Source organism: Triticum aestivum, chromosome 7A, assembly GCF_018294505.1.
Source record: "Triticum aestivum cultivar Chinese Spring chromosome 7A, IWGSC CS RefSeq v2.1, whole genome shotgun sequence".
In the NCBI taxonomy this organism is placed as follows: domain Eukaryota; kingdom Viridiplantae; phylum Streptophyta; class Magnoliopsida; order Poales; family Poaceae; genus Triticum; species Triticum aestivum.
In genome coordinates this window covers 163,119,266-163,125,852 of record NC_057812.1, presented here as the reverse complement: position 1 = coordinate 163,125,852, position 6,587 = coordinate 163,119,266, and the positions used below count along the sequence as shown (strand labels likewise).

The 6,587-nt window shown below is 42.2% G+C and overlaps 1 long non-coding RNA gene across 1 annotated transcript; it reads right to left on the bottom strand.

The window, feature by feature from the left end:
• Positions 1-203: 203 nt before the first annotated feature.
• Positions 204-1,208, bottom strand: LOC123154724 (uncharacterized). The gene is made up of 3 exons (XR_006477008.1): positions 943-1,208; positions 465-569; positions 204-381 (listed from the first exon to the last, which is right to left on the bottom strand). It is a non-coding gene; the product is annotated as an uncharacterized lncRNA (long non-coding RNA).
• Positions 1,209-6,587: the final 5,379 nt, after the last annotated feature.

Below are 6,587 nucleotides of genomic sequence, written 5' to 3'. Positions count from 1 at the left end.
GACAGGGAGGTCAACCCAAGGCATGGGAGTTCGTGTGTGTGCCCGAGGGAGACGGAGGAGAAGCACGAAGATACCCTCCCTCCCCCCTCAGGGGCGGAGCCAGGATGAAAATCAAGAGAGGGTAAATATTTATACATATTTTTTTCATAAACATGTATACGAACTATAATGACTAAATTATTTAAACCACACAAGCATAGATATAGTGTGTAAGAAGCAAAATCACATACTTTCTGGTAAGATAATGTCATCACATGCATAATTATGACAAGTTCATTGCCAAAGTAAAAGTAAACTAACTACTTAAACCACAATAACTTGAGAAATATGAATATGCCGTTCCTTTTTTGGGGTATATGTCCATGATTTCTAGCCTTCAAGCTGCAGGAAGAAGAAACATGTTTAAATATAGAGAGCATTGAATCATTGACAGATAAGAAGAAAAGCTTGAGCACATTGCCTACTTCCGTTTCATGCCACGAGCCCATGACGATTTTTCGCATGGAAGCGTTGAACTATCACCTCATTAGGAATATTATCCAACATTTCCTTATCGTAATCTGTAAAATCTGCAAGTCACTTCCTATTAGATGGATGTCGAGTAAGCTTTTTCAGATTGACTATTTCAGGCATAATACCAGTTGTGGATTTGCAAAAAATCTCTTCATCAGCTTTCTTGTCAATGTTAAATAGTTGAACATTAAATACATTGAGATACATGAAGGAAGAATATTACATAGATTTTATTCTACTCTCACGTCCTCAAACTTATTCATATGGAACTATTACGGGAACCTAGATTCAATCGACCTAATCATCAATTTGTACATTATAATTTATAAAGATGCATATTTGATACAATTCACTACTTTTTAACATGGAAATCAGAATAGAACAATAATGTGGAAATTAGAAAAAGAGAGAACTAAACCTAGGGCTTACCTTGATTGAATGATTGATCAGTACAACTTCCTTGGGATGGCGCGAGCCGGCCGGCCGGCCGGCTGTGGTGCGCAGTGCATATCGAGGCTGATCGCCCGAGGGGAGGGGTGTATGTGCAGCTTATAACCGCAGGCGGCGGCATGGCGGCTTCGGCTCGTCAAGGCGTCACGGGAGCACAGGCGAGAGACGACGAACGCATCTGAATCTTGGGAAGAAGTCAATACGTTTCCAGCGAATCGGGAACCACCTGATCAATCGTATGCATGAGGCCTGATCGTATTCTCCAAAGATGGGTTGCTGGGCTAATAACCCATCTATTTCTCATTGACGGGCTTTAAACATACAAAGGAAAATTAGAGAGTGGGGGCAAATACCTTGGGCTGAGTGGGGGCAGCGTTGTATATCCTGGGCCTAGTAGGAGTAGTCTGAAAAAACGAGTGGGGGCATGCGCCCCCACAACCTTGTACGTGGATTCGCCCCTGTCCCCCTCCCCCGCTCGATCTCACCTTGGTTGCGGTAGGGAGAAGAGGAGGGTAAGGGAGACCCTAGGGCTCAGCGAGGGCTTTTATAGGGGAGCCTAGGGCGAGCGCGGGCAGCATGGGAGTGCCTCGGTGGCCATGTACGCCGAGGTGAACTTGGAGAGTTACTGCGAGGGAGAGAGGGAAGAAGAACAATGCTGAGGGCACATTAACTTGGTGGGTTGGGCCTTGGGGTTTAATTATCCCCCCCCCCCCCCCCGCGCGCCCAACTATTGTCCTCTTTTTCTATTTCTTCAAAACAGAAAATATCAAAGAGAAAGAATAGGATGGCTAGAAAGTGAATTTAAACATGGCACATGTTTCTCTCGACTTAGAGAAATGTGGAGGATTTTATAAAAATGGTTCGGAAAAAATAGGAAGAGGAAAATTCAAATGAGGTTGAATTATATTCAAACTCATTTGAATTTAGAAGACTATTCAGATGGAATCCAAATGGCATGAAGTTAACAATAGAATGTCCTGCACATGCATTGTGGTTTGTGAACATTTTGGGGGAAATAAAGGAAGAACTAAAATCCAAACATGTTGAATTAATTCAATAGGTTTAATTTGGAAACCCATTCAAATGTATTCTAAATGGTTTGAAAATTTAAAGGGTTGCTGGACACAATATAAAAGATTTATGGGCCAGGTTTGGGAAAGAATTGAAGAAGTGAAATGTGCCACTCGAAAATGAAATGGAATAAAGAAGTTGAAGTTGGGTTAGAGAATAATGGGAAACTTGGTTAAAGATTGATGGAAGTTGAGCAAATGTAAATATGGAAGGATCAAGGAGGTACTAGGAGTAACAAAACACATGAACACAATAAAATACAAACAAGCACAACAAGAATGGACCTGATGCATGATGCAAAAAAAAAACATCACAAGCATGAACAAATGACAACAATAGCATAGGTCTTGGTCTTGGGTTGTCACAAGAGGGGTGGGCGGCATGGGGCGGGGAGGTTCTCAGCGATGCCTAAGAGAAGAGACGATGTCAAAGGGGCGTCACGTCGCGGGCGTCGCCGCGGGTGACAGTTGAAGGCAGTGGAGGATGACGGCGGTTGCTCGGATCTAGTGGTGGCGCGCGTCCTGTGCGGCATCGGTGAGGAAGGTTATTTGATATGGTGGGCGATGAGGTTATTGGGTACATAGGGCCCCAGGCGGCGCCGGTGGAGGTTGGGGTAGCTTGGGGGAAGGAGGTGGGTCGGAAGTGGGTGGATGCGGCGAGAGGTTGGAGGTTGAGTGACGGAAGGAGAGGTGGATGCAGGGGAGAGAGAAAGGAAGAAGGTGGGTGGGGCTACAGTTCTTTTTTCCCCTGTGGTTCGGTTGGGGGGTTTGATAGTGTCAAAGTGTTAGCAGAACAAGCAGGTTTGTTAGTACAATAAGATCTTGAGGGTGTTAATTAGACCCACCAACCCTCGAAATGTTTGTCATAATGTCACATGTACCGAATTTCCCAAAATCTTAAGGGTGTTAGTAGAATAGACCCACCAACCCTTGAAATGTTTGTCATAATGTCAGATGTACTGACTTTCGCAAACAAATGTTTCAAGTGTTGAAATTGATGAGAGAACATATTTTGTCTCTGTAAAATGTAACAAAAATAGTCAACAATCACTTATTGTCAGCATGATGTAAGAACACAAATTAGTGCTCCAATTTCATTAGGTTTTTGTCTCCACGGATATCTCTCATTGACTAAGACGGCTGCTTCTAGAAACGTCAATGATGACTCGGTCAACTGGAGGTGTCACACGGGAAAATATCTGATGCTCCGAGAGCACCTAAGCTCACGTACTCCCGTGCGAGCTCGGCTATTGGATCTCAGATCTAAAACCTCTCGCGAGATGACGAACATTTTTGCAAAAAAAGCCCTCAAGGAATCCAACAAATGCGCCCAAATACAACAGCTCCTTAGATGCTGTTGGATCTGAGATCCGACGGCGCGAGAGCTTGTATCACGGGAGCACCAAGCCTTCGCATCACAAGAAACTCTCCCGTGTCGCACCCCATCAGCAATTCAATTTTCTACGGGACACGTATTCAGATTGGTGTATACCATATTAACAGGAACATCAATGGAATAGTTGATGTGACCTTTAATAGCGTAATGAAGGATTTCACATGTGTTATAGGAGCTATGCCACACATTAGTCGAGAGAAGAGAGACGCATGTTACATGAAGGCCTCTGTACATGCAAATACGCAAACTCCAGTTGCGTTTTACGTTGCTTCTATTTGCGTGGAGGTGTCACCAGCTAGTCCAAAGAAAGATGCGGTGATGCCAAATTTTAGAACACCTCCAAGATGGTAGTCCAGAGCGTGCCAAAGAAATATCTCATTTATCTTTTGATTATATACTATGTGATCAACGTGGCTGGAATATTTAATTAGTTTCCTTGCAACTAGAGAGTCCTAGTACGTAGTCTTTGGAGTCTGTACTTGAGCTTTTAAATCGGAAAAGGAGTATAGGTCGGTTGCTAGATTTTGTCTGGTTTGTTTGGATCTGTACGAGTTCAATTAGGAGAAGTATTTGGTCAGCGTGGGTGTCGCCTATATAATGGGCAGGTTTCAGCTTTTGTACGGGAGTTATTTTGAGAGTTGAACAATATATAGAAAAGGCAGCGTTATGGTTGCGCCAAAGATATTTGCTTGCTGATCCACGAGGGATCCGAGAGTTGCTTGGCGTGGAATTGATCTATGATTGATTATACGCTGGTTTTTGTGCACTTTGGTCTTATGGCGTCCTGCTTGATCCAAAGAGCCGTTCGTCTATTCTTCGTCTGTTTGCTGCTATTACGAGAATCATCGTGGTTTGTCGCTGTTTTTCGTGTACCGTGAAAGATTGGGCCAATGAACGACTCGCCGTCTAGTCGGGTCTCGTCAAAAAAATGCAGCTGGAGTTTGCGTATTTGCATGTACAAAGGCCTTCATGTAACATGCGTCTCTCTTCTCTTGACTAATGTGTGGCATAGCTCCTATAACACATGTGAAATCCTTCATTACGCTATTAAAGGTCACATCAATAGCTCATGATTGTGCTCATCAGGTTCTCAACTCAAGAGTAGAACCTGTCTATGGATGTTCTCATTCCTCGTCACTCTTTGCCCAGCTTCGCTTTATCTTCATAACTTCCAGGTCGGGATATGTAGTAGACGTTGCACTGTGCTGTGCTTGTGAGATGAATGAAAACTTGGCGCTTGTTGGCGCCATCTTGTGTTCAGAAAAGAAAATAGTGCTCGAGGACGAGGAATCCCATTTTAATTGTGTAATACTCCCTTCGTCCGAAAAAACGTATCCCAAGCTTATTCCTCAAATGGATGTATCTAGCATTAACTTGATGCTAGGTATATTCATTTGAGGGACAAGCTTTTTCAAATGGAGAGAGTAGTAGTTAGAATCATCTGTTGGATTAGAAAAATGTGTGTTGTTGTTGGACAGGCGATGTGAAGGACGACGCCAGGAGATGTGTTGTTGGACAGGTGATGTGAGAACACCAGGAGATGTGTTGTTGGACAGGCGATGTGAAGGACACCAAGAGATGTGTGGTTGTCTCGAAGACTCGAATCCATGGCTCAAGGATTATAACAGAATTAGAATTTCAAGAATTATAACAAAATCGGAATTTCAAGCATTGTTCTAAGGTAGTATGGATTCAAGAACTGCACTGCATAGAACGGAGGAGCAAAAGCCACTTAAAATCTTATCTGCATGTCGTCAAAGCAAGTCGCTTTTTAATTGCATTATTGTCCTTTTTAAACTGAAGCGTAATTGCGAAATGCCCGGTGATATGTTTGAAAGTTGGGAGCTTTGGGTATGCTTTTGTTGAAAGTGTTCCGATTGTGCATTGGGCTCCTTGTCCAAAATTTTCAATGCAACCTTGTCAAAATTTATACTCCCGCTTTAACTTACTGTAAGACATTTTTTGATACTGTCATAGCATCAAAAAACGTCTTAAGTTAAGTTACATAGTAGTAATTTAAGTTGGTTAAAGTTGAAAGGCAGTTTGAAAAACAAGCACACACAAATTGTATGTCCTTCAAAACTATCACCATGGAACAGACGCAAGTCACATATGAGATCAAAGAACCACATGGATTATTCAAACATATGCTTCGTTGGTATTTTTTGATACTGTCATAGCATCAAAAAACGTCTTATGTTAAGTTACATAGTACTCCCTCCGTTCCTAAATATTTGTCTTTCTAGACATTTTAAATGACTACTACATACGGATATATGTAGACATATTTTAGAGTGTAGATTCACTCATTTTGCTCCATATGTGGTCACTTGTTGAAATGCCTAGAAAGACAAGTATTTAGGAACAGAGGGAGTAGTAATTTAAGTTGGTTAAAGTTGAAAGGCAGTTTGAAAAACAAGCACACACAAATCATATGTCCTTCAAAACTATCACCATGGAACAGACACAAGTCACTCAGGAGATCAAAGAACCACATGGATTATTCAAACATATGCTTCGTTGGTTGAAACATAATACCAAAGACAGAGGCCATCATGGTGACCAAAGACACAATAAAATACAACGAGAGATATATGTTGATCAGACATATCAAGCGAGTTGACCACAAATCACAAACACGGGAGATCATGTCTTCTATCTAACATAATAAAATACCACTAACTGGACATACCAAGCAAGACCCAGAGACAACGTACAGCACCATGGCATGTTTTCTTAATTTAACCTTGAGAAGAACATCTTCATGCTGAATTTATTCCTGCTGTAGATAGCTGATGGTCTCTGGTTACACCACATAACTGCATCCAACAAATTAGATAAAATGCTTCATGTATGAGTAAGACGCTGCAGTATGAATTACCTCAAGTATTGGAGGAAGACCTGCCAGTGCAATACTTGACAAAATCAGAATCACTTGGGTCTTCTACTTTTACGATGCCAAACGGAACAACACTTTGCAACTTCTTTGTATTCATGTCAAGAGCAAGGATCCATGACTTTTGGTGACATAATTTCTCCCTGGCAATTAAGTAAACAACACCATCATCATCCAAGCTCGGAGAGGGGTCAGAGACCACAAGGTGCTGCAAGTAGTCAGCAAAACTCTCATCTGATGCAAGCTGCAGCACACCAGTCAG